Source organism: Protopterus annectens, chromosome 15.part0 (assembly GCF_019279795.1).
Source record: "Protopterus annectens isolate FY-2018-M chromosome 15.part0, PAN1.0, whole genome shotgun sequence".
Taxonomy (NCBI): domain Eukaryota; kingdom Metazoa; phylum Chordata; order Ceratodontiformes; family Protopteridae; genus Protopterus; species Protopterus annectens.
The window spans coordinates 177,038,961-177,064,419 of NC_056749.1; the positions used below are offsets into that span (position 1 = coordinate 177,038,961).

The 25,459-nt window shown below is 38.8% G+C and overlaps 1 protein-coding gene across 3 annotated transcripts in view; it reads right to left on the bottom strand.

Annotated features, from left to right (window-relative positions):
* Positions 1 to 25,459, bottom strand: part of LOC122790096 (wiskott-Aldrich syndrome protein family member 3-like) — a 995,086-nt gene that overhangs the window by 814,984 nt on the left and 154,643 nt on the right. The window contains exon 2 of one of the 3 annotated variants that reach the window (XM_044057666.1): positions 16,565 to 16,654. The exons of the other annotated variants lie outside the window; for them this stretch is intronic. The gene's annotated coding sequence lies outside the window, so the exon portion shown is untranslated. The remainder of the gene's footprint in view (positions 1 to 16,564; positions 16,655 to 25,459) is intronic. 3 annotated transcript variants of the gene reach the window in all.

Sequence of the window (25,459 nt, forward strand, 5' to 3'; positions counted from 1 at the left end):
AGTACAGTAAATGAAACTCAAGTTCATAAGTCTGGCATCTACCAAAAGATATGACCTAGATTTTCATCAAAGTCATTGGAGCTGCTCCAAATGATTCAAAGACCTGTACCCTATCTTGATCAAAGGTAAACAAATGATTCCTAAGAGGGATACTGCATCAGACATTACTAGTTACTGAAAAACAAAAGAAAAAATGAAGAAACACATTCACTGACTTGCCTACCCGCTGAGAATCTCATTCCCCACATTGACATAAATGCACACACACACACACACACACACACACACACACACACACACACACACACACACACACACACACACACACACACATGCATGCCAAACTAATTTACCATTCCACATGGACTCACCCAAACACACAAAATGGGCTTCTTATATAGGGGCAGAATGACATTCCCACAAAATTTATACAACCAGCTCCAATAGATACTGACTGTCACCAGCCTTCCAACCAATGAGCTCACACATGACCACAAGGGCTACCAGAGGAGGGTGACAACCCCTAAGGCAGTGATTTTGAAGGTTTAATGGGAGTGGGACAAGTAGACTCCTCAGACCCCCATTTAGTTTTTGCCTCCAGTTATGTGTCCTAAGAGCCCATAGGTTTTTCACCATTTGAGTCAATTTATGATCAGAGTATAAGATACCTCTAAATTTAATGTGTAATGAATTAGATTGTGAATGTGATTCTCACAGGCACCCAGCTGAACTAAGCTTAGAGAGCTCATGGGGTTACCATGGGAGAACCTAGCTCAAACACAGCAGCAAAAAGATTAGTATGACAGGACAGCAGGTGCTCGCAGTATGCAGATGGACAAGATAATGCTTGTTCCTGTTCATCATAAGTTGCAGGCAACATAGGAATAAACTTTTACTACTCTAAGGAGGATATATGATGTTAATTATAAGTCTGAGGTCTCAGGTTGAAGGCAGAAACACAAACCCTATTATGTCAATATGATTCCTTGATAGGAAGACTCTCATATTTAATGTATGCAGTGGGTTGTGAGATGAATCTGAGAAGAATCTTTGGTAGTTCTGCCAGACTTGAACAAACACCTCGTGTTGCCATGTAAACACAGGAAGTCATTGGGTAACCAAACTGACTCCTCGGAGAATGTTTGTGCAAGTCAAAAAGCCAAGTAGAAGGAACTGTAAGAAGTGTTAAATCTGGAGGTAATCCTTGAATACAGTAGTCCCTGGACCTCTTAGAAGGAGCTGGTGTCAAAATTAGTTGACACCATTAGATTCTGTGTAGACAACAGCAAATGCTTTCCCCATGCCCAGGACATGTAAAGCTCTAGAGCAGCTGGGGGTGGAGCAAAGTATCTGTCAGCATTTGGCCAAGCTTTGGGTTACTACTTCTTCTTCATTTGGCTTTTCCCGGTTAGGGGTCACCACAGTGGATCACCTGTCTCCTCATGATTGGCAGTGGAGTTTTATGGTGTTGAGTTGCCAGCCCGGCACCCAACCTTCCACAGAAGGCACACACTCATGCCTAGGGTCAATTTAGAGTATCCAATCCACCTACAGCATGTCTTTGGGATGTGAGAGGAAACCGGTGCACCCTGAGGAAACCCACGCGACCACAGGGAGGACATGCAGACTCCGCACAGAAGGCACCTAGTTTTGGGTTACTAAATAATAAAAAACAAACAAACACACCTCTTGAGTACTGAGCCAGAGGAGTATAAATACAAAACAACAAAAACGATCACAACTCCTCAAAACAGGCTCCACAGGCAATAATAAAATTGAATCAATACTTTTATTTAAGTCAAATTAAGCACTTTTGCAGTCTCATAGTTTTGAGTTACTGCCAGCTATACTTGACAGTCATAACCAAGGAGACGTAACATCTGTTTCCCCACCTGAATTGTTTGAATTCTCCACAATGCCTTTTTGGATGAAGACTGCTGAGCACCTTCCAGAACCTGGTGCGTCATACCCTACCATGTGTTAGAGACCATGTTCTAGCCTATGTAAATTATATTACTATATTTAGTCAGTCTTGGCAGAAACATGTGTAACATTACAGAACTGTGCTGAGAAAATTAAAAATGGATTGATAGTCCTTGTTCAATTGTGATTGTTTCTTAAACACAGACTTGTCTTTGCTTTGGCTCATTAGCAGCAGTACAAAGAACTGCCTGCTCACACCCTTGTTCTCCCCTCCCCCTTCCCTGTTTATTACCCTAAGACAATCCCAACGTTAATAAATATTACCTGTGGCAGGCACCATTGTTAAAACTACAACCACCCTTGTCACTATCATATTTTCATTTATCAGTTAACTCTGTTAACTGATTGTTTCCAGCCCCCTCATAAGAGCAACTAACGGGGTCTCTACCCGCTTCGCTCCCTATTCCCTCCTGCCCCCAGTGGTCCTACCTTTATTACACTCACAACCCCCTCCCATCTTTCCAATAGCCAACCACAGCGCTAACACAACACTGCCTCATTCATCTTCCCACTACTATCACACCTCCTCAACTAACATGTACAAGCATACCTTACCTATGCTCACTGCATGCACTCGCCTTGCATATATTGCATCCTACCAAAGCTCCATCATTCCCCCACTCAACCACTACCACTGTACTACTACTCACACCACCACTCATGTCTCACCCATACTCAGCTCCCCTCCCACCAACTCAAGAACCATCCCTATGCACCTCCCACATATTCTACCAACCATATTACTCAAACATAAAGCATCCCTACAACTTAACATAGTAACCATCCCACCATACCTATTACCCACAGAGCACAATCATAAAGTTTTCCTTATAAACAAACACATTCAAAAACTGAGAAAACTAATAACCTCATGCATATCAAAACTAGCCCTAAGTGGAGACATCCACCCCAACCCTGGCCCTACCATCTCCAACCCCAATCCTCATAATCAGACTAGAAACCATAACTTCTCCCATATTACAGCCAATAGAAAGCCAAGTGACTTCCTTCTACTAAGCCTAAATATTAGAAGTATATCCAACAAAGTCCATGAACTCCATGCCACCATAGACTTGTACTCCCCAGATATAGTCATCCTGACAGAAACCTGGCTAAAACCTCACATTACCAGTGAGCAAATACTCCCTACAGGTTACGGCATACTAAGAGTAGACCAGCTAAACAAGAAAGGAGGCGGTGTAGCTATAATATTTAAACAGCATCTAAACATCCAGATCTTAAAATCATCAGCTCCACAAATAGGCAATGAAGAAATAATATATACCAACCTTAAAATAAACCAAAACAAAACCATCAACATAATTGGATGCTACTTCCCACCTGGCCAAAACATCCCTCCACTAGAAAACCTCCTCAGCTGGTCTACCCACCATCTCCTCCAAGAAACTATCATTTTAGGTGATTTCAATATTGACTGGCAATCCTGTTCTGGCAACCATCCAACCCATCATGTAAACCTTCATGGCTTCACCCAACTAGTCCAATCACCAGCCAGGATAAATAAAAACTCTAGTAAGCACACTACCCTGGATTGGATACTAGTCAGTAAGAGCCCCCACTCATATATAATGGGCTGCTTATCAGATAGCCTCAGTGATCACTCCCCAACATTCCTACTCAACAAAATACCTATATGAAGCTAAACCTGTCATCTACCAACAAATACGTAAAAAACTAAACTTTAACCCACTCACATTCATCTCATCCCTCAAAGAATGTAACTGGCATCCTCTAAAGTACCTAAGTCTTGATGATGTAGTTGAATTTTTTAATACTACCTTCCTGAGCATCCTTAATTACCATGCCCCCATAAGACTTTCCAGAACCAAAGCACAACCCTCCCCATGGCTACGGAAAACCACTAAGTCAGAAATGAAAAACAGGGATAAAGCCTGGGAGCACTGGCGCAAAACTAAAACCCCCTCAACTAGACAGAAATTCCTAGAACTATGCAATAGTCAAAAAGCTAATAAAACAGGACAAATTGCAATACTACCAGTCTTCCCTAGACTCCTCAAAACACAGCCCAAAACAATTCTGGTCCTCCATAAACTCCATCCTCCACCCAGGTAAAGTCAGTACCCCTCCTAACATCCCTCACTCCTCAGAAAATATTGCTACCTCATTCAACACACACTTCACCCAAACCATACTATCACTAGCTAAACAACACAACCTCCCTTCCCTCCAACCCACACCTTCAACTAGTAATCTCCCCACTGCCTTCTCTTTTTCTCCTGTACCTACCTCCAACATAAAAAAACTCTTAACTAAACTTAAACCCACCAAATTAGCAGCAGACAACCTCCCAAGTGAATACCTACAAATCACAGCTGATGCTCTGGCCTACCCAGTATCCATCTTGATTAACCAATCTCTGTCAGAAAGTTACGTTCCCACACTGTGGAAAGTATCACATATAATTCCCCTCCACAAAGGCGGACCCTCCACAGAACTAACTAATTACTGCCCCATAGCTATTCTCTCTCCACTCTCCAAAATACTAGAGAGATGCATACACTCTCAGGTCCCAGACTACTTCCTTGCTAACAACCTCCTTTCCAGTACTCAGCATGGTTTCTGACCAAACCATAGCACCACCACTGCCTTACTCTCCTTTACTAACACTATCATTCAGCATAAAAACAATGGCTATCTCTCCTCTGGTACTTTCCTAGACCTATCTAAAGCATTTGACATGGTCCCACACAAACAACTTATCTCTGTCCTCAATAATCTATCCTTCTCTCAATCAGTCACCAACTGGTTTCAGAGTTACCTGTCTGACCACCAACAACCCGTTGTATGGCAGAATGACATATCTCCCCAACTACCTGTCTCCATAGGGGTTCCCCAAGGATCCATCCTTGGACCCCTACTCTTCTCTGTTTACACCAATAATCTAGCCTCTGCCACCAAACATGGCACACTCATACAATACGCAGATGACTCAACCATCATCTGCTCAGCCCAGTCCCTACCCAAACTGCAAAAAGTCACACAGGAAGCATTTTCCTCTGTTGAAACTTGGTAATCCGATGCCCAATTAATACTCAACCCAAACAAAACTAAACTACTCATCTTCCAACCCACCAAAGATACTCAAAGCAACTCTCACTTTAACATCACAGCAAAAGACAACACCACTATATACCCAACTGAACACACCAAATTGTTGGAGTGGAAATAGACAATAAACTAAAATTTGACATTCACATATCTATGACCATAAAAAAAGACCACAAAAAATAGGAGTGTTATACAGAAATAAGCAACTTCTCACCAAAGCAGCAAAGATTTCAATAGCAAATTCCCACCTTATCTCCACCCTACTTTATGCCTTTCCAATATATACCAACCTAAGGCAATGCGATCTAAACAAGCTAGAGACCTGCTACAACAAAATCGCTAAATTCGCCACAGGGGCATCCTACCTTAGTCACCACTGTCTCTCACTTGCTGTTCACTGGCTTGAACTCCCTCACCTCCTTCAGTGGTATCAACTCTCACTCGCCCACAAACTAGTAAACCATCCTCTAAATGTCCCATCCCTCCAGAATTTACTCCAACCCTATCGCACCACCAGACCACTAAGATCCAGCAACAAAAATCACTTGCAGATCACTAAACCCAATAACTGTGCTGGTGAAGCACTATTCTCTTGCACCATAGCCAAATTATGGAACTCCCTTCCACCCACAATTACCTCCATACCATCATGCACCCACTTCAAAACTTTACTAAAAGTGCACCTAAAAACATGCTGGCTATGCCCTTGCAACTCCCACTCTAATATCACCCAGCCCATCCAACCACTACCTTTCTTTCCACTCCACTAATGACCTTGATTTTAGCAGGCTCAGATGCTCATAATAAGCCTAGTACTTATTGTACAGCAGGAACTTCTTATTGTAACATTTGTTAATGTCTGTTATGTATTCACAGATAAAGATTCTAGTTGTCTACTGATGTACTATGTTCTTCATCTGTAAATATGTTGTAAGCAATTGCTATGTTAAATTGTTAATACCTATGTAATCCAATGTAACTACTGTCTGTTTATTTAAACTGTGGAGCTTTTCTCCCCAGGCCTCCACTGAAAATGGACCTACGTCCAGTCGGACACTCCCGGTCAACAAATGTAAATAAATAAATAATTAAGACAGACCAAACATGGAAGTAAATTACATTGGTCATTGGTCATTGGGTGGAGCATAGCAAAATTCATCCAGAGCTTGTCAAATTATAAGCCATCCAAGCATATCTAAAATATTTAGCAAAAACAGGACATAAACATTGCACATAAAAGCAGACTAAATAAAACTAGCTGGATTCTGCCTTGTCAGCAGACATTTAGAAAACTCACAGAGGGCTTGACTGGCCCCTTTGCAATTGGTAGCCCTGATAAAAGTCAGATGTTTCTCATGTAGTTATATACACTAACTCACAAACTGGAGGTTATAATCAGCCAGATTTTCTCAAAGGGAGAAGAACATCTATTAGTTTACCTTGGTCAGAAACTTCAGGCAAGGGAACAATTATATGCAGCTGTGGAAAAGGTGGACTTTGGGAATGGGGGTCAGCTCTTCAAAAACTCCACGCTGTGTTTATACAGTAGAAAATTCATACTACGGACAAATCATATCTCTTAAAGTGGTTACTCAGAGTCAGTACAAATAATAGCAAGTTTCTTAGATGGAGTTTGTGACGCAGTCCTGTATCTTGACCATTCAATATAGAAGTGATGCCAATAATGCAAACAAAGATTGCCTTTCTAGGGAAGGAACTGGGTAGTGTGATATCTGGGACACACGTCCTTAGCCACAAATGCCATTTAGTGAAGGTTTCTAAACAAAACTCATTTTAGTCTATGACGAAGAAAGAAATGCAAAAAGCTGCATTAAGCTTGGGAGAATGCAACTCTCCTTTCAAAAGGGAAATGTGGAAGTCAACAAAGCTTTGGAAGAACTGTATTGAATTAAGAAAATATGAGCAACACTTTAAAAGATGAAAAGTAAAATAAGTTGCATTGTACCTGCCTTTTTAGCAAATATGTAATATTTTAAGTAGTACATGAATTTGTATATAAAATATACATTTTAAACTGTGGGTGAAACTAACCCTGTTATGCATGATGTCCTGAGATGTACTTCTTTTTAAAGGCACTACACTAGGTTAAATGTAATGGATATTAACTTATTTGGGACTCACTTTCACTGATATGCAACTGTGGATACAAGAAAGCATCTTCCAAAATTCAAAACTGGAGCCAACAGGAAATTCTACCTGAGGTTCATGTAAGTAGAGAGACAGATTGTTAGCTGACAGAGTTAGTGTAGTTTCATGCAGTAGCATGGAGAGAGCGAGAAAGACAGAGAGACCACACCTTATAATAACTTTGCAGCTCTTAGTCTAATTATAAAAGCTAATGAATGATCCAGCACAGCACATCTTTAACTAAAAGTATTTAAAGTCTAGGCTAGCTGATAGGCAGAGTTTGCTGTGTGCCATCTAGTCTAATTGTCATATGCAAGATTATTCCTGCTTGCTTATTTACTTTCAAATAAAATGCTCTGTTCACATAAAGGTTTTAATAAAATGTTAAATGTTTATTGCCAGTGATTTATGTACGTATGTATTTGTTAGTTTAAGGATTTGTGTTCTGAACTGGCACTATTAACTTTTTTGCTATCCACTTATATCCAGAGCTAAATATGTTGCAGCATTAACATAAATCTTGAGCTGTGCTGATAGTACAGACTTACCATTTACCCTTTCAGGTTAATTTTAATAAGTGACTGTGAGTGTTTGTGTGTGCGCGTGCTAGCAAAAAATAATTGTTGATGAGTTTCAGTTATTGTTGCTAAGATTGTAATGGAAGGCAATGAGGTCAGTGTGAGTTGCAAGAAATCATGGTGATCCAGTGAAAGTAAGCTGCAGCTCTACAGTGTAATGCTCATTTCAGTGCAGCAGGCATTGGCTGATTCCAAAAGCTGCAGTGAGCACTTGCTCTATGCCTTTAAGGCTAGTTGCCCCTCGTATGTTAACTTCCTTGCAGTGGTGTGCATCAAGAAATCATACCCCAGTTCACCACCATCATCAACCACCTTTTTGTAGTTTTCTAGATGGGATTGGCATGTCTTATCAACTGTCTTCATTTGTCTTGATTCATTGCTACTCTCCTACCTTCTTCAAAACTCATTCATGATTACTGCAGGTCTTCTCTCACTCTGTCCATCCACCTATTTGCTGGATGCCTGTGTTTCCCCTTGCCATCTTCCTGTTTATCCAAAATCATCTTCATCACATCCTCTTTTGCTTTCATTCACATGTGCTTGAATCACAGTATTCTGTTCTCTCTAACCTTCTCTGCAATTGGAGCTATTTTGGCTTCTGCTCTGATGTCTTAATTTCATCATCTGTAACACAGTGTGTATCCTATCACACATCTCATGCACCTCATCTCTTTCACATCTGTCTTCCTTAACTGATCTGCCTTCATTGCTCAGAACACTGCCAATGCTGTAGTACTGATGATACACCATTTTGTACATCTTACTTGTCAGCTTCTTTGGGATTCTTCTATCACACACTGTCCCTGTCATACTGTTCCAGTTGGCTGCAGCTCCTTTGATTCTAGCCATGACCTCATCATTTAGACTCTCCTTCTCCTCAACCTCCCCTTCCAAATAGTTGAAGCTATTGACTTCTTCCACTATTTCCCTTGTATCTCAAATGTCAGCTTCTTCTGATCCACCCCCCCACATTTGTTGACAAGACAACTGTCTTGTCTGTATTCAGTTTCTTCTGCATACCTTCAGCTTTGCATTCCATTAGCCTTGCATTCCCTGATGTTCTTGCTCAGGGTCTGCATTTACTGCCACATCATCGGCATATATCAGTTTTGTTGATTAGTCCTCTCTGACCTGTTTCCTGATGTAGTCCATCACCAGTATGGCTAGCAGTGAGCTCAGGGCTGAGCTTTAATGTGCACTTACTCCCAATGGGCACTCTTCTATGAGTGCAAACACTGTTCATAATTGTGTCATTGCATCCATCTACAATGCTTGCATTAATTCTACCAGTGTTTCTGGAAATTCAAACCACTGCAGGACTGCCCAAATCCGCTATCTTGCTACCTTGTTATATGTTTTTTCCAAGTCTAGGAATGCCCACTAGGACGCTTTCCATACTGCTATATATTTTGACTCTCTGCTTCACCAGAAACATCAGAACCATTGTCTGCGTCCTTTTATGAATCTAAACTGCTAATCTCCCATCTTACTTTCTACTACTCTGCATATTTATCAGTCGCATACTGCAACACTTTCATGCAGTGTGACAACTTTATTCGAACAGCTGTGAATCTCTTCTTTGTTCTTGTACACTGACACTAGGTTGCTTATTCTCCAGTTATCTGGGATGTATTTTCCCTCCATACTGCTATGAATGCCATCTGGTGTGATTATCCCCTATCTTACATAACATCTTGATCATATCTGCTGAGACCACCTGTGAGCCTGCCGCTTTGCCTGATTTCACTTTCCTTAGTGGTGTTCTTTCTTCTTCTACAGTACATTCTTATTTCCCTTTCATCAAAGGCTGTGCCTGTGGCAGTACAGATTCTGTGCATTTTTTTCCATTCAGAAGCTGTTGAAACTATACTTTCCATTTGCCTTTGCTCCCATGTGAACTACTGAACAGGTTGTTGCTAGCATCTCTTTTATGAAGGGTGTCCGACTACTTTATCCTTTACCTTTTCTGTCTTTCCCTTGCAATCTGATAAAGTGTACATGTGCCAACTGGAAAGTCACTTTCTATTACCGGGGAGATTAACTCTGCCATACTGTTTGTATTGCAACTAACTGCTCTAGTAGCCTCTTCACTATCCAAGCAGTATTCCTACTTAGCCTGATGCATTCTTTCTATCTCCCACTTTTCCCTGTACTCTTTTTTTCTTTTCTTTTGATAACTTCCTGGAATTCTGCATTCCTCTACCAGCCTTCCTAATGTATCTTATTTCCATATCTGTTTCAGCTGTATGTCTTTTCTATAGTCATCACACATGCTGTTTTGAGACTTTGCCTTTCTTCTCCCACTATATTTCTTTCCTCTTCTTCCTTAGGTGCTAGACCCCATAAATACTTCCTTGAAATCTTGCACTTTCACTCCAGTCAACTTCTAGGTCTTCAGCCTGATGTTTGTTGACCTTAGAGGCTACTGTGACCACAGTTTGCAGCTGATTCAGGCAGAAAGTGGTCTATGCTGTGGGCCAACCGTTTAACTGGAGATGACTCTGCAATCACTGATTCTACCTCCCACCTCACCTTAGTATGAGGAAGTCTGCTTGAGTTGCACGTTGGCCGCTATTTTGTGGGTTTTTGTGATGGTCTCTCCTGCTGAACTATTTGTGGACTGCAATCAAGCCATTTGGCAGACAGAAGTCAAGCTTGGTCTCCCCTTCTTTATTCCTGTTGCCCCACCCATGTGGATTCAGGCAGTCCTCCTATCCTGTTCTGTTTGTCTATCCCAATATGTGCATTCAGGTCACCTATTATCAACACAAATTTATGTTGGCTGGAGGTCAGGATCGAACCTTGTACCTTGGGTATGAGAAGTGAAGACTTTAACCACTATGTGAACTGTGGAAACTGCTGGAAAAAAAACTTGAGCATAGTTTTCCAATGGCCTGTTTATTGGAATATGTAAATACTGTGTATAGTTAGTCAAGATGTATTTAATGTGATAAACTATACAGTAATGATCTCTGCTATTAGAAAGATGGATAAAATGTCGTTTGTTGGGATTTGCAGAGTTTTGGTATTTTCGCTAAAGTTAATGTGACCATAACAAGTGCCTATTCAAGGGTGCAAATGAGCACACTGATGCCTTCTGACTTTTCTGTGTGAGGAGGTTTGCGATGCAATAGGAGACTTTCCAACAAGATGTTGATGCAGTTTCATTGGGTTATTTCTCCCTTCTTTCTTTATTTAAGCCTTGAGTTGGTATATGTTCCTTCAGGGGTGTGTGCAAGTTGTCCCTTACTTGGGGGATGGTACCAGGAAGATGCTTCCCATTCAAAGAATGTACACATTTAAGTTTTGCAATGAGCTAAATTCCAGACTAGTTTTGCTCAGTGACCTGATTTCTTTTCAAGCTGGAACTCCACTAACCATAATGGAAGTTCTCTAATTATATGTCTTGAACAAATTGTAGCCAAATACATATATTTGCCTGTTTTGCTGAAAGAATATATAAAACAGGCAGCAGATTTAGCAGTAACAATATATTTCCAAACATTTTAGAAAATGAACATAGTACATGATAACGTTGTTTTAATTATTTGCACTTATTTTTATTTATGAGAGCAATACTGTATGCATATAAATAATAATTGTTTTTCTCTTTTTGAGTAGGCTAGGACAAATTAAACATGAATAAATACGTTCCTGCTCCTTTGAACATATTCAGTGTTTTAAACAGCAAAACCATCTAAAGCTGTCATACATTTAAATTATAATTATGTTAAGATCGAGAGTTCATAAACGGGAATGCTCCAGCCTCACAGAGTAAAACTTTATGGACACTGCTTCATCAGAATGAATCAAGGCATCTTCACCTCTTCTCATGCCTGCTATTTAGTTCTCAGTATCAATAAAAATAATATGATTGTTTGGCAATAATAGGAAGAGAATCAGTCAAATCGATAATTCACAATAATATTTGTTAGACATGTTTTCTTGTTATTCTTACTGTGTTTCCTGATCAATAAGTGATATGCTCTGAGGAAGTTCTCTTGATTTTGTGTGTAAACTGATGAAAAGTGTGGAAACTGCAGAAAACACTTTGGTGTGGGTTTCCAATGTCCTGTTTATAAATATCTGTATAGTAGCCCTCAAAAATGGTTTTTGAATGCGAGTTCTACCCTCTACAATGGCTTTTGAAGGTGAGGTCTACCCTCTACAATGGCTTTTGAAGGTGAGTTTTATAGTTTTAATATGGATAGTTTAACATTTCTTCCAAGTAATAAAATTCCCAAAGTTACCCTTCTGGTCGCCTTGAATATTTGAAACAAGGTGCAACTTATTTAACGCTCTGCTTCTTCCGTACCATTAAATGACTTATCTATTATTGCAATTTGTTAATTAGTTAGCTAGTCATTTCATTAACAAAATCTTCTGGATACTTTGACATTGTCTTTCACATAGCAGGATAAAAATCCAGTACTAATCTTACTATGTTTCCTAAGCTATGATGAGATAGGTAATATTATGGAAGATTTATTTATTTTTATTTATTTATTGCATTTGTTAACCAGGAAAGTCTACTGAGCCTATAAAGAGCCCATTTTCAGTGGAGGCCCGGGGAGAAAAGCTCTGCATTAATTACATACAAAAGTAAAAATAATAACACATAGAACAGATGGATTTGAGCGGTACATTCACATTTAAAGAAAACAAAAAGCAAAAATAGTGATAATGTTTACAAGCAGGTATAAATGTGGCAGTAAAAGATGACAAGTATTTAAATAACACATGAACTATATCTGTAAATTTTCTAGCAGAGTGAGTCTGACTGCGTGTGGAAAGGGAGGTAGCAGTATGGCTATATGAAGAACGAGTCAAGTTAGTAATACAGCAAGAGGTCAGTGTGGTAGAGAGGAGGAGAGGAGATGTTTGTAATTGAATAGTTAAAGCTGAGACTCCAGAGAGAGAAGTCAGGAGTTGGGGTTATGTGTTGGGGTACAGATGCATAGCCAGTGGGAGGAGATATGTAATTTGAGGGATTTTATAAAGGAGCCAGGGTTGCTGATAGTCCTGAGTGAAGAAGGGAGATTATTCCATAACTTGGAGACAGTGTGAGAATACATCTGACCGGATGAGAGCTTGGGTTTCTCGACAGTCATTAGCATTTTGTTTGCAGACCTGAGGTGGTGATTAGGATGGTACATAGTCAGTATGGAGGAGAAAGAAGGGCAGGTTTCAGGTCGATAGATTATCTTATGGGGTGTAGTTAGTTGTAGATAAGTGAGATGGTGAGGGAGTTCTAGCCAGTTTAGATGATGCAGAGAGGTGCACTGGTGAGCAGAAAATTTAGCATTTGTAACAAATTTTGCGATACTGTTGTAGCAAGAGTCAAGTTTAGTTTTTAAGGAGAATTGTAGATTGGTGAGGATGGGGGCACCGTATAGCAGACTTGGAAGCAGGAAGGATGATGCCAGGGTCTTTTTAGCAGAGAGGCTAAGAAAGTAGTTGTACCTACAAAGGGCACCAAGCTTCTGATGTTTTTTTTTATATGTTATTATGGATGTGAAGGTCAAAAGTTAATTTGTCATCAATGATGAGTCCTAGCAGTTTGGTACTAGGGACAGCTTTGATGATAGTGTTGTTTTGGGAGTGATTAGTAAGTAGTGACTTGTCAAAAGTGGGTAGATTTTGTAGGAGTGAAAATTAAGAGTTTTGTTTTATTGGGGTTGAGTGCGAGATGGTTTTGAGACATCCAGGTTTCGGTGGAGGTAAAAGCTTCTTGGGTGAGATGCTGTAATGCACTGGCAGATTTTGAAGAGCAGATGATAGTTGAGTCATCAGCATATTGGATGACAGTGCAGTGGGTCAGAGTGGTATGAAAGTTATTGACAAATATACTGAATAGCAGTGGACCCAAAATTGAACATTGGGGATCCCCTGTATTTGTATTGATGAAAGGGGAGGCAGAGTGCTGCCATATAGTAGACTGCTGCCTATTGCTGAGATAGTAAAACATTGTAGGATAGAGGGAGATAGACCCAGGTCAGAGAGTTTAGTGAGCAGCTGGGAGTGGGAAAAAGTGTCAAATGCCTTTGACATAACAAGAAACAGGGCAGAGACAAAGGACCCAGCATCTCAAGCTCTACTTTTTGTGTCTAAGAAGGAAATGAGGGCATATTGGTGCTATGTCCGGGCCTAAAGCCACATTGAATGGGGAAAATGAGTTGGTGTTTTACCAGGTGACTTAGGAGCTGGGTGTGAATGTACTTCTCTAGTATTTTAGAGATGGGAGAAAGAATGGTGATAGAACAGAAGTTTGAGATGTCGGGGTTGCAGCCACCTTTGTGAAGAGGGAGGACAAATGCTTTTTTCCAGGTATCAGGTATGCATGATTCCTGAATGGACATATTGAGAATGCTGATGGGGTAGGCAGTGGAGGAGGCTGCAAGTTGTAAGTATTCCGCAGGTAAGTTATCTGGTGCATTAGTGCATGGTTTTAGTTTATGAAGATGTTTTTGGATGGTGGACGTAGGAATAGGTGATAGTGAGAAAATAGGTAGGGGATTTGAAGGGGTAAGTTCTGATGGTGTTACTTGTGGGTCTGGGTTGATGAGTAGGAAGGTAGTGGTAAGTTTGGCAATGGTTTCAATGAGGTAAGAGTTAAAGAGTGAGGCTAGCTTTGAGGGAGTTTTTTCTGGGTTTGGGCATGGAGTATTGTTAGTTCCTGGGTGGAGTAGGGAGTTAATTGCTTTCCAGAATTTCTTGGGGTTTTGTCTATGCTGGTCTTTGATAGCTTGTAAATATTCTTTTTTTTATTTTTGACAACTAAGTGTTTGGCCTGATTGCGAAGTTGTTTGTACTCCATAGGTTGGAAGGTGTTTTATTTTTTTGCCAGGCTTTGTCCCTAGAAGACATAACTTGCTTTGTGGACTTTGTAAGCCAGTTAGCATGTTTGCTTTAATTATTTTTTTAGTCTGAGTGGGGCAAGACCATTTAGGATCCTGAGAAATATAGAAATGAAGAATTCCACAGCTTCACTGAGTGGAAGAGATTTCGGAGGACTCCAGTTAGTGTTCTGCAGGATGTCATTGAAGGTATTTGGGGAGAAGGGATAGATCTCTGGTATGTTGATACTGGTGAATGTTTGGTAATGAGGTGGGCTTACATATTATAAATGCTGGAGAGTGGTCGCTAATACTGTCAGGGAGTGTGCCGGAGTAGGTAATTTTGTCAGGATCAGTAACCAAGATCCAATCCAAGATTGAGCCTTTGTCGGTTTTGTTGTCTGGTCTGGTGATGTCAGAGATTAGCTGAGCATAGATGTGAAGGTTGATATTAGTGGAGGAGTTATTACTGGAGATATCTAACCAATTGATATTGACGTCGCCTAGAATAATAGTTTCATTTTTTTATTTTGATAGTTGTCCAGGCAAGAATTTCTTCTAGAATAGGAGTATTGTTGCCTGGAGGAATGTATATGACTATGACGCACATGTTTTTGCAGTTGTTTAGTTTTAGGAAGGTGACAAGCAGCTCTGCAGAGAAAGAGGGGAATTGGTTTGGAATAGGGAATTACTGTAAAGGTACTTGGTAATAGAAAGGAGATGCCTCCACATTTAACATTACACATTTGAAATTAATAAATATAACAAATCTAAATTCAACTATCCTAGAAGTTTGACTACTTTTGTACTGGCAAGAGAAAATAAGCTGTGTCCTATACCTGTGTGTTGGCAGAGGGAAAATAAAATAATGTTTCTTGGAAAAAGATAACTAGAAAATACTGCTAGGTGACTACTTTTTTTCATTTAAGATAAATCCTCTTTAAAAAAATCTGAATTTGACATATGAAATCCTGACATTTGAGTTTTGCAGTAGTGTACGATGTGAGCATTTGTGCTTACGACAAAAGGCTGCACATTCTCTCAGTAATGCTTTAACTGGAAATTTGTTAGACATGTTCAAGATGTGTAAGAAATACATTATTTTATTACATCAGCCATATTCGGTACACAAATATTTCTCTTTCCCAATAAAGTCATGTCTTGTCTTATTTCTAAGCCAATTAGCTACTGCATTTCTGTCATTGTGATATGCTTAAAAACTGTTAAACATCATCAAACATGTACTTCTTTTATAAAACCACAAATAAAACATCCCTCAGTGTCCAGAATCATAATCATATAATAAAAGTCTGTTCTGTGCTCTTCATGTAGTGGCATTCATCAGACAACCTGCTTTACTATCAAAGAAGAAAACATACATATTACTAATCATTATACTTAAAGCAAGATGCATCATTCCTTAGGTCTTTGTGTGACTGCTTTCTCTTCTCTGCTTTTTGTGTAGCCACATTTTGCAATAAATTAAGGATTAAACTTCCTGTGCTAACTTTAACTATAACATTAACTTGAAAATGTATTTTCTACTATTAGTCATTTTGCTGGCATTTAAGCATGTAACAGCCTTGGAAAGTGTATGTTGTACACACACATTATTTAACTACTTGATAAGTAATAGAAAAGTGCACTTTTAATTGCACCTGCTGTACCATTGTCTATAGACTCTCCTAAGGAAGCAGGTTTAAAACAGTTATGATAATTCTCGCTAATAAATAAAAGCATATGCCTCCCTCCAGTGTTGGTTAACTGTTTGCAGCTTTACTGTCTTTAATTATAGTGTTAGACTTTATAATTAAAGTGAAATTTTATGACCTGAAATATGCACTTCTGACCATCTGTTCTATAATCATTTTATTCATGTAATTAATATAACTTACATATATGGCTGTAAGCTTCTGACAAATAAAATACCTTTTACATCGTCAGATTGAAAAGGTAAATGTTCATCTTCATGATCTTGAATCAGAACAGCAGTAAACGTATTCCCACTGAATTTAACATCTGTGAAAATACAGAAACAACACACTGTCATTGAGCTTTGGTTTAGCAAACACTGATAGTACTGTTTAATGTCTAAATTCCATTGATAAAAGCCCGTTCCCCAAAGTTTTGAAATTTCAATAATCTGATAGGGATCCTACACACCAAAATTATAAGTCTGCATATCATTTAGTTAGTACAGATTTCTAATAATTTTTCGGCCACAATTTATCGAATGCTCATTAAATTGCTACTGTTTAGTTTTCATTTCAGACTCAAAAGTTTTAGTATCCTGCAAATATATACTACGTCTGAAATACAAATGATGCTTCAAGGTCATAAAACAGCCTTGCTTTTCACAGATATCTGTTTGCACTTGTTTCACAGGAGGAAATGCTGCAGAAGGAAAAAAGAAAAAGCTTGAGCAAAGGAAATCTCTAGGCACGATTCTGCTTCAGGTAGTTTCAACTTATATAACACGTTTGCATCAATAAATTATATACAGATAAAAATCTTTTTTTTTATATTTAAAGCTTCAAACACTGACTGGACAACTAAAATGGTCAGCAATTCCAACAGGCAAGTTACATAATTAAAAAGTAATTTGATATGGGCTATATTTCACAGCAACTTCAAAACAATATAAAACGAAGTCCTGCCTTTTTTCTTTTGTCCATCTTGCTATCAGTTTAAAGGCTATTTAAACATACACATTTGATTGTTGTTGCATTTGCTTCTAGCAGGACTTGTCATATCTCCTCAGGGTTATGAATATTTTTGCATTCAAACAAAAAACTACCACACTTCATTGATGCGCTGTACAAGCTTGACTGTTTATATGGGCATATACAAGTACAGTAAGGTTTCCTTTTGAGTGAGTGAATTGCGTCTATCCGGTCATTTCCGCGACCCGTAATGCCGAAATACGGACGACATCGAAGGATCAAATGTCAAAAATGGTTTGCTGGAAAACCATTTCCGACATTTGATCCATGTGTTTGAATGGAAAAAAAGCATTTGCTTATTTGCCATTCAAACACATGGTGAATCGGCATTGTATTTTTTTGCAGCCGTACTTACGACGTTTTGCACATTGCGCATATGGCTTTCAATGAAATAAAGGTAAACCGTACAGTAAACTACATGACTGTCCCTACAGACTCTCACCAGAAAGAACAGACTGAAGAGTAAGGCGGTTGTATCATGCAATAGCATTGCCTAAACAGGTAGTAGCAATTTATCACATTTAGTTGCTGGCAAAGCACATTTACTCATAACTGGCAATACCTGATCATGATATAAACCCTCATGAACAAAGTATATCAGCCAGGGCAAGACTGCATTAACCACAACTAATTGGGATATATTCTTGCAAGCTATAGTTTACGGATGGATATGTGCTTACATATAGTATGACTGGGTCATTGATTATAACTGTCTTATGTGCCAAGAAATTCACCAGGTGTAGTTTCCTGGAGATCAATGGAGGAATTAATATAAAGATTTGAGGAGTCAGAGGAGCTAATTATGTTGGTAAATATAGTGGCCAGCCCCAAGACTGTACCTATTATGAAGAAACTAAGTCCTACCTGGTGGCATTTGGGTGCAAGCCACCATAGAAAACTGGGACTGAACAGACTGGGCAGAAATTTCTGTCTTCTCAACTGACCATAGAAACATTGAAAACATATATGGACTATGGCAAATTTAGCAAAACAGTTTGTGGTCAGGATTGGTATATCCCCTGAAATGCAGGTAATAACATTTTATAACTGGAGTTTTGATGTTGATAAACTAGTAATCCCAGATGTACATGATGCAAAAATACTTTAAAGTTCTGCATGAACCATGCTGAAACAGTTCAGTGAAAAACATTGAAGTTTTAGCAGTAGACAGATTTAAAAGAAATTTGTCTAGTAATATGAAAATGAACCTTAACTTTAATAGAATGTTTATTAGGTAATGATATAATGTTTACAGCTGGTCTGTATGTTTATAAACCTGACACTGTAGTGAGAAATGTACTGTTGTGAAAATTAAACGGAAGCATTACATGACATTGTTCCTAGGTAGTGTAGCAAAACAGTCCGACTTGAGTTTGTGTTTTAATGTAGCTGGTGAAACGTATTTCATTTTTAGAAGGAAGGGAGGTTCAACCTCTGCTAGATACTAGCCATATGATTTTTCTTGTTTAGGGAGCTATGGTGTGTAAGTTCAGCAATGACCAAATATTAGAAGTTATATGCTTTCATGGTGGCAGAAATAATGCTGCGGTGGTGGTGCTGCAGTAGCGTTGTCACCTCACAGTAAGATGTTGTCCTGTTCGATTCTCAGCTAAAGCATCTTCTGTGTGGAGACATGCGTGAATGGGCATACCTTCGTTGAAGGTTGTGCATCAGGGCTGGCAACTCGGTACATAAAAATCTACTGCCAATCATTAGCAGACCGGAGTTCAGCTGTGGCGACCCCTAAACGGGAAAAGCTGAAAGATACAACAACAACATGTAGAAATTCAAACATTTTTGTGAAAACTTGCATCATTTAGTTGCAACCCCTAAGTTGACTCAGTGTAATATTAGTAAAAGATATACCTCATTTAAAGGACTACAGAAAAATATAGGAGGAGGAGAAATCCATAGACATGATGTGGCAGGTTCATATAATTTAAAACAAAGCGGTAGAACAATGGCTTGATGAACCCATTCAGTACAGGCATAGGGTTAAAGTAAAGGCACTCATAGACATCCAGAATCCTAACCAGGAAAAGGGAGTTGGCATAGAGGCTACAATTTGCTTATGCTTAGACAGTTAAAAGGAGCTTGTCTGTTATCAGCATGCGTTATTATAAACAGAAGCTTAACATTATAAAATATGTCTATTATTCACTTAAGTGATTTAGGTTTATAGGTTAGTACTTGGCGAACTGCCCTTGTGAGTCATTTTAAGCCTAGCCATTAATCCCTTGTAAGACTCAAACCCCACACCTTGAGTTTGTAAGGCAAACACCTTAACCATTAGGCCACCCTTCCATGGAGGGTATATAGAAGTTAAATGTAAATCAGTAAGGAGCTCTGAAGTAAGAAGCACTATAAGACAGAAGTCAGCATAAAGCCTTGCGAGGAGTGCAAGTACCAAAACGGATACAGAAAATGTAAGCTGGAAATCTGTACAGAGTTTTAAAAGGAACACCAGTGCCAAATTACAGACTGAAAATGCGGGAGGCTTGAAAGAAGACCTTCAGTGGAAAGAAATGGTATCAAATCCTAGATGTGACATGCATAAGAAAATGCAGAGTCCTGAAACAACTTTTACTAGTGCAAACCAGAGAATCCCACTGTAGACTGTACACAATAGGCTTGCATAAGCAAAGGAAGAAGCCAAACTGAAAATTTTGTTCTGGTATACCCTGTGTAGTTTTCAAGAAACAAACAGAAGGAAAAGAATGTGAGAAGATGGTATCCACTCACATTTGAGTAGAGGGAAAGCAACCTGAAAGAAAGCTGAACACTTGAGATCTGTGTTGATAAAAGAGAAAAAAGGTAGATGGCAATTTTTGTTCAGAACTACCCTTTGCAGGGTAAGATATGAAAGTAACTGCAGTGTCAGTGTTTTGGATTTGGATTAAAAACTGTAATTTCCACCTTAAGGCAAGTTTATTTTTTATTATTTATTTTACATTTGTTAACCGGGCTAGTCCAACTGGATACATGTCCATTTTCAGTGGAGGCCCGAGGATAAAAGCTCCACTAACTACTTCTTAGCAAGTTAAAAATATACAAAGTTATACAATAAAAAAACATTATCTTAGGTTTCTTACAGGCTATCTAAGAATTTGAGTTCAATGTGAGGCTTAGCAGGAATCTAGGTTAGATAAATTGCTAGGTTAAGGTATGTTTATCAAAGGCATAAGTATCAAAGTCTAGAAATATGAATAAATAAAGAAGGATAGACATAAGCATTATTAAGAGGGAAAGTGAAGTAAGCTAGAGAAATGACGAAGATGAGAAATAGGCCAGGTGAGAGTAAAGGAGGGAAGCAAAGTGAGAGAGAAAGGTTACCCAGGGTTATTACAAGAACATAGCCAGTGGTTGTTTAGGTAGAGTTTTAGATTGGTTTTAAATAGTGGAATAGAAGTCAGTGTTGAAACAGCCCTTGTAAATGGGCTGTTAGTATAGTATAGCTGAAGATAGTAACCTTAGTGTTAAAATTAGTGAACTTACTTAAAAAGGTACAGTGTGAGGGTGATATTTTAAGAACTGCAAGAGTGGACATTAATGTTGTAGCAGAACATAATGAACAAGATGTTTCCATTACTTATTGTGCTTATTTTTAATTCAAAATTACTGGTTATATAGAGTAAATAAAGGAGGAGGAGAATGTTTCCATTTGTTACTAGTGCCAAAGCATTATAGCACCCTAATAATGAAACTAGACTATAGTGACATGTTAGGAGGTCACCTGGGTATGGATAAAGCTAAGGCAAATATATTAGCCAGATTTTACTGGTCAGCAATAGTGAAAGAAATAGAGGATGCCATTGCTTCTTGTCCAGAATGTTGAAAAACTGCACCTGTTTTGCATGTAAAAGTCCCTAGTTTACAGAAGGGGCGTGGCCAAGATGTGCGGTAACTAAAAGCAGTTTTATCTAGCTCTGCCACTTTCACTATTTCTGACAGGATTTACTATTCTTAAGCAATCCTACTAATTTTATTTCTTTATTTTTTTATTTCGTGGAACATTTACAAGGGCTGTTTCAAAAAATTATACAATTTTATTGAAATTTTCCTGTCAGAAATCTATGGATAACATCCCATCGTCATAGACTGGAAGAGGAGTCACTCTAAGACTAATCCTATGGGCACTTCTCTTAAAAAATAAATCTTATCCTAACCATATACAATAAATGTCGTTGAAACTGTACAGGATGGATACTAAGATAGATGTCTTTGAAGAGAGTTGCTTAAGATGAATGGATTTAATACACAAAGAACTGCAACTACAGAAATCTCAGATCTCAGACATTGAACATTCTCTTACTGATGTAGATGGAATACTACACGAGGGAGAAACTATTGAATTTTTATTAAAACAAAATACAGCACTCCAAAACAAGTTAGAGGATTTAGAAAACAGATCTCGTAGAAATAATCTGAGGATATTTAGCTTGCCGGAGAACATAGAAGGCAACAATATGGTGAGTTTCTTAACCTCATGGTTACCATCTGCTTTAGAACTCACAGAAGCCCTTTCATATGGAATTGAAAGGGCACATAGATCACTTTTTACATCTTTTTAAAAAAATTCACCTCGATCAGTAATAGTGAGATTTATGTCTTCAAAAGATAAAGAATCAGTTTTAAAAACTGCTTGGGCCAAATCACCCATAAAAATAAAGTATTGTCATAATATTGTAAGTTTTGACAATGATTATTCTAGTGCTGTTATTTCCAAAAGAAAAACTTTTCAACCTCTAATAAAGAAATAAAAATCAGATAAAGATGCATCTCTTGTTTCCAGCCAGACTGAAACTGTTTCTCACAGTGGGCATAAAATATTTGAAGATTTGGACTCTGCAGTAACATATGTAAAAACAAATAAAATCTTAGATAAATTAGAGGATATGGAATGGTCAAACATCTCTCTGAAAAGAATTGCAGAGAATAGCAATTGGAAATTAGCCGAAAAAAAAAAAAGCTGAAGGATAAATAACTGTCTTAATTTAGCAAATGTGTTGATTTCCTTTTTTTCTCGTCACATTTCTTCTTCACTTTCTGAACTAATCAAACATCTGGATCTCATTGAGAAGACTTTGTCTTTGGACCGTGCTGCGTCATGCATCAAAGGATGGGAAATGGACTACACAGTAATTTGCATTTCTGGGTCTCCAGACTTCACGTTTTATTGAAATAACTACCAGGAGGTAAAACTGTTTGAATATGTTTAACTTTCTATTTTACTTTCCTTTTATTTGCAGGTCTTTGAATTACTTGTCACTTTAAAAGGGTTCTTTTATAGTGGGTATATATTTGTATGTTACATTGAACTACCGGCTTATATAGTAAAGTTTAATTGCCTTTTCATTTCTGTTGCAAGTCAGATTAACCGTTCTCACATTAGAGACCATTTTAATGCATTTAAAAGAATGCTTAAGGCTCTCTAGCTGTATTTTAGTCTCTGAGGCTTTTTTTCAGGTCAGTTCCTGCTAATAACTCTATACTTGAAGCTCTGGGTAATTGGTCTTGAGCTATTTTGGTGTTTGCAGCTTCACTGGGCACTATCCCTGCAACCCTTCCAGTATTTAGTGATAATTTACCTAGCCTAGGAATACACAGTGCCTCTACTGTCTTTTGTGTGTGTGTGTGTGTGTGTGTGTGTGTGTGTGTACCAGACGAAAGACAGCACCATGTAGTTGTGAAATAATGGATTATTAATTTAGTCAGCTAAAACGAGATACAAAGCAAACTAGGTTTCACAGTTTAATGGAACTTTTTTTCAGTGCATAAAACCAAAGTGAATCACTCAATATTTAATGAAAAAGATAGGAAACCACATGACTGACATCAATTAATAAGCATTACCAGACATCACTAGCATTAACTTTTAAATAAAATTCAAATGTAAATATGAGAAATTGGTAAAAAGAGATATTAATGTTGTGCTACTAGAAACTTATTCTTAACAACTGGAACAGAGGTCATTCAACTCCAATACTCCAAGTAAGTGATACTAATTTTTTGTGTGTGTGTTGGTATTAAATTGTATGTAATGACAGGATGTTTCCACAACATAAAAGGCTCCACAAATGCATATCAGTAAGTAATCCAGTCAGTGTTGCAGGCAATTAATTCCCCACTATCATAAACCATATGACCTTTTATGTAGGGTGATACATTCTGTCATTTCAAACAAAGGATTTCACTGCACATCAGTGACCTGAGGTGGTCTTATGACTGCAGTATTCTGGTGAAACAAGAAACAACATCAGGGAAATATTTTTATTTTTACTGGTATTTATATGGTTGCTTCCTCTTGTTGCAATACATTTGATAAAAACAATAATAGCATGACAAAAAAGATAATTTATGGATTATTAATTTGGGAGCCCTTTATCCACAAGTATTGAATGAGGGTCTGTAGCTGAGTTTTGCCAGAAGATGTCAGTACAATACAAAACAATCACCCGTTTGTTATTTGACTCCTATACGCTACATGGTTTTTAGAATAGTCATCATGACAACTCACAAGACTTCAGCACCACAACATCTTTTACCTACCTCATCAAAGCCCAACTCCTATCTCATCAACCCTGAGAAGAGTCCGTCATTCATCTTTAAAGTCCTTACAACAACCAACAGAGCAAAAGAAAAAGTCCATACTTACATACTACAAGGTTTTTGAAGCTAGTCTCTCCTATAATTGCTAATCCGCTAACCTATATCCTTAACTTATCTTTAAACTCCTAGACCACTCAACATCACCATACCCAAAACTAAAATCCCACCCCCTAAACCTCCTTCGGACTCTAGGTTTGTAAAGTTATGGAACGCATCATCATGGACCTAATAAACAAGGATATAGGGAATCTCCAAACTCTGGATCCTACACAGTTTGGTTTTGTGAAGGGTAGATCATGCCTGCTCAGCTTGGTTGACTTCTTTGAGTCAAGTCACCACAGCTGTGGATGAAGGCAAGGTGGTTCATACAGCCTCCCTTGATCTGGCCAAGGCCTTTGATACCATTCCCCACTCAGGAATCATAGAAAAACTCACTAAACAAGGCATGAACCCCTATATCACTAGGTGAGTTGCAAACTGGCTCACAGATAGAATCCACAGTGTGAAAGTAACTGACTCCAAGTCAGACTGCTGACCAGTCATGAGTGGAGTCCCACAGGGATCGGTCCTGGGTCCTCTAATGTATGGTATCTTCTTTTCAGAAGTCCAATCCAACACAAAGGGGTTCTGGCTGACAAGGTTCACAGACGATTGCAAGTTGGAAGACATTAACTCCCCAAGTGATGTTGACATTCTACAGAAAGGCCTCACGTAGACCGACTGGTGGCAGAACCATGGCCTTAAGCTCAATGCCAACAAATGTGTCGTCATTCCCTTTGGGAAAAACCCAGTTCCCATGAACTACCACATCGATGGTAGTCCACTGAACAGAAAAGGTGTTAGAGATCTGGGAACACAAGTTGATAGCAACCTCTCTTTTGACCACCACACTGCCACTGCGATCAGAAAGTCCTTCTATGTGGCACATCTCATTACTAAGGGTTTTTCATCCAGGAAGAAAGAGGTCATTGACTCCCTCTACTCTTCCCTCATTAGGCCAGTCATCGAGTGCAATGCCCTATTTGACATGTACCTCACTAGACATCTGTAACAACTTGAGAGGCCACAAAAGTACATCACAAAGAGGATCCTAGGTCTTAAACACTTGTCCTATATGGACAGACTCAAAAAAACTCCAACTATTCTCTGTCTCATATCACCTACTTAGAGGCGACGTCTGCGTGACTTACAAAGCCATGTTTGCCCAGCTCTGTTAGAAATGCTACATCTAAAGAAATCCCAATCCCTCCGCATCACATGCTCCAGAGACCTCAACCTGATTACCACAATCAACAGAATGTGCTGGAGGGACAGGTTCATAACTCACAGACTGCCCATGCTATGGAATAGACTTCCCATACATGTCAGACAGAGCACCTCACTGGCCCTCTTCAGTAGATGGGAAATAGAAAATTCACCCTGGGGAATCACTCCAGTGGCTCTATTCGACAGAGGCACTGGAAACTACACTCAGGTGGCACAATGCCAGTTT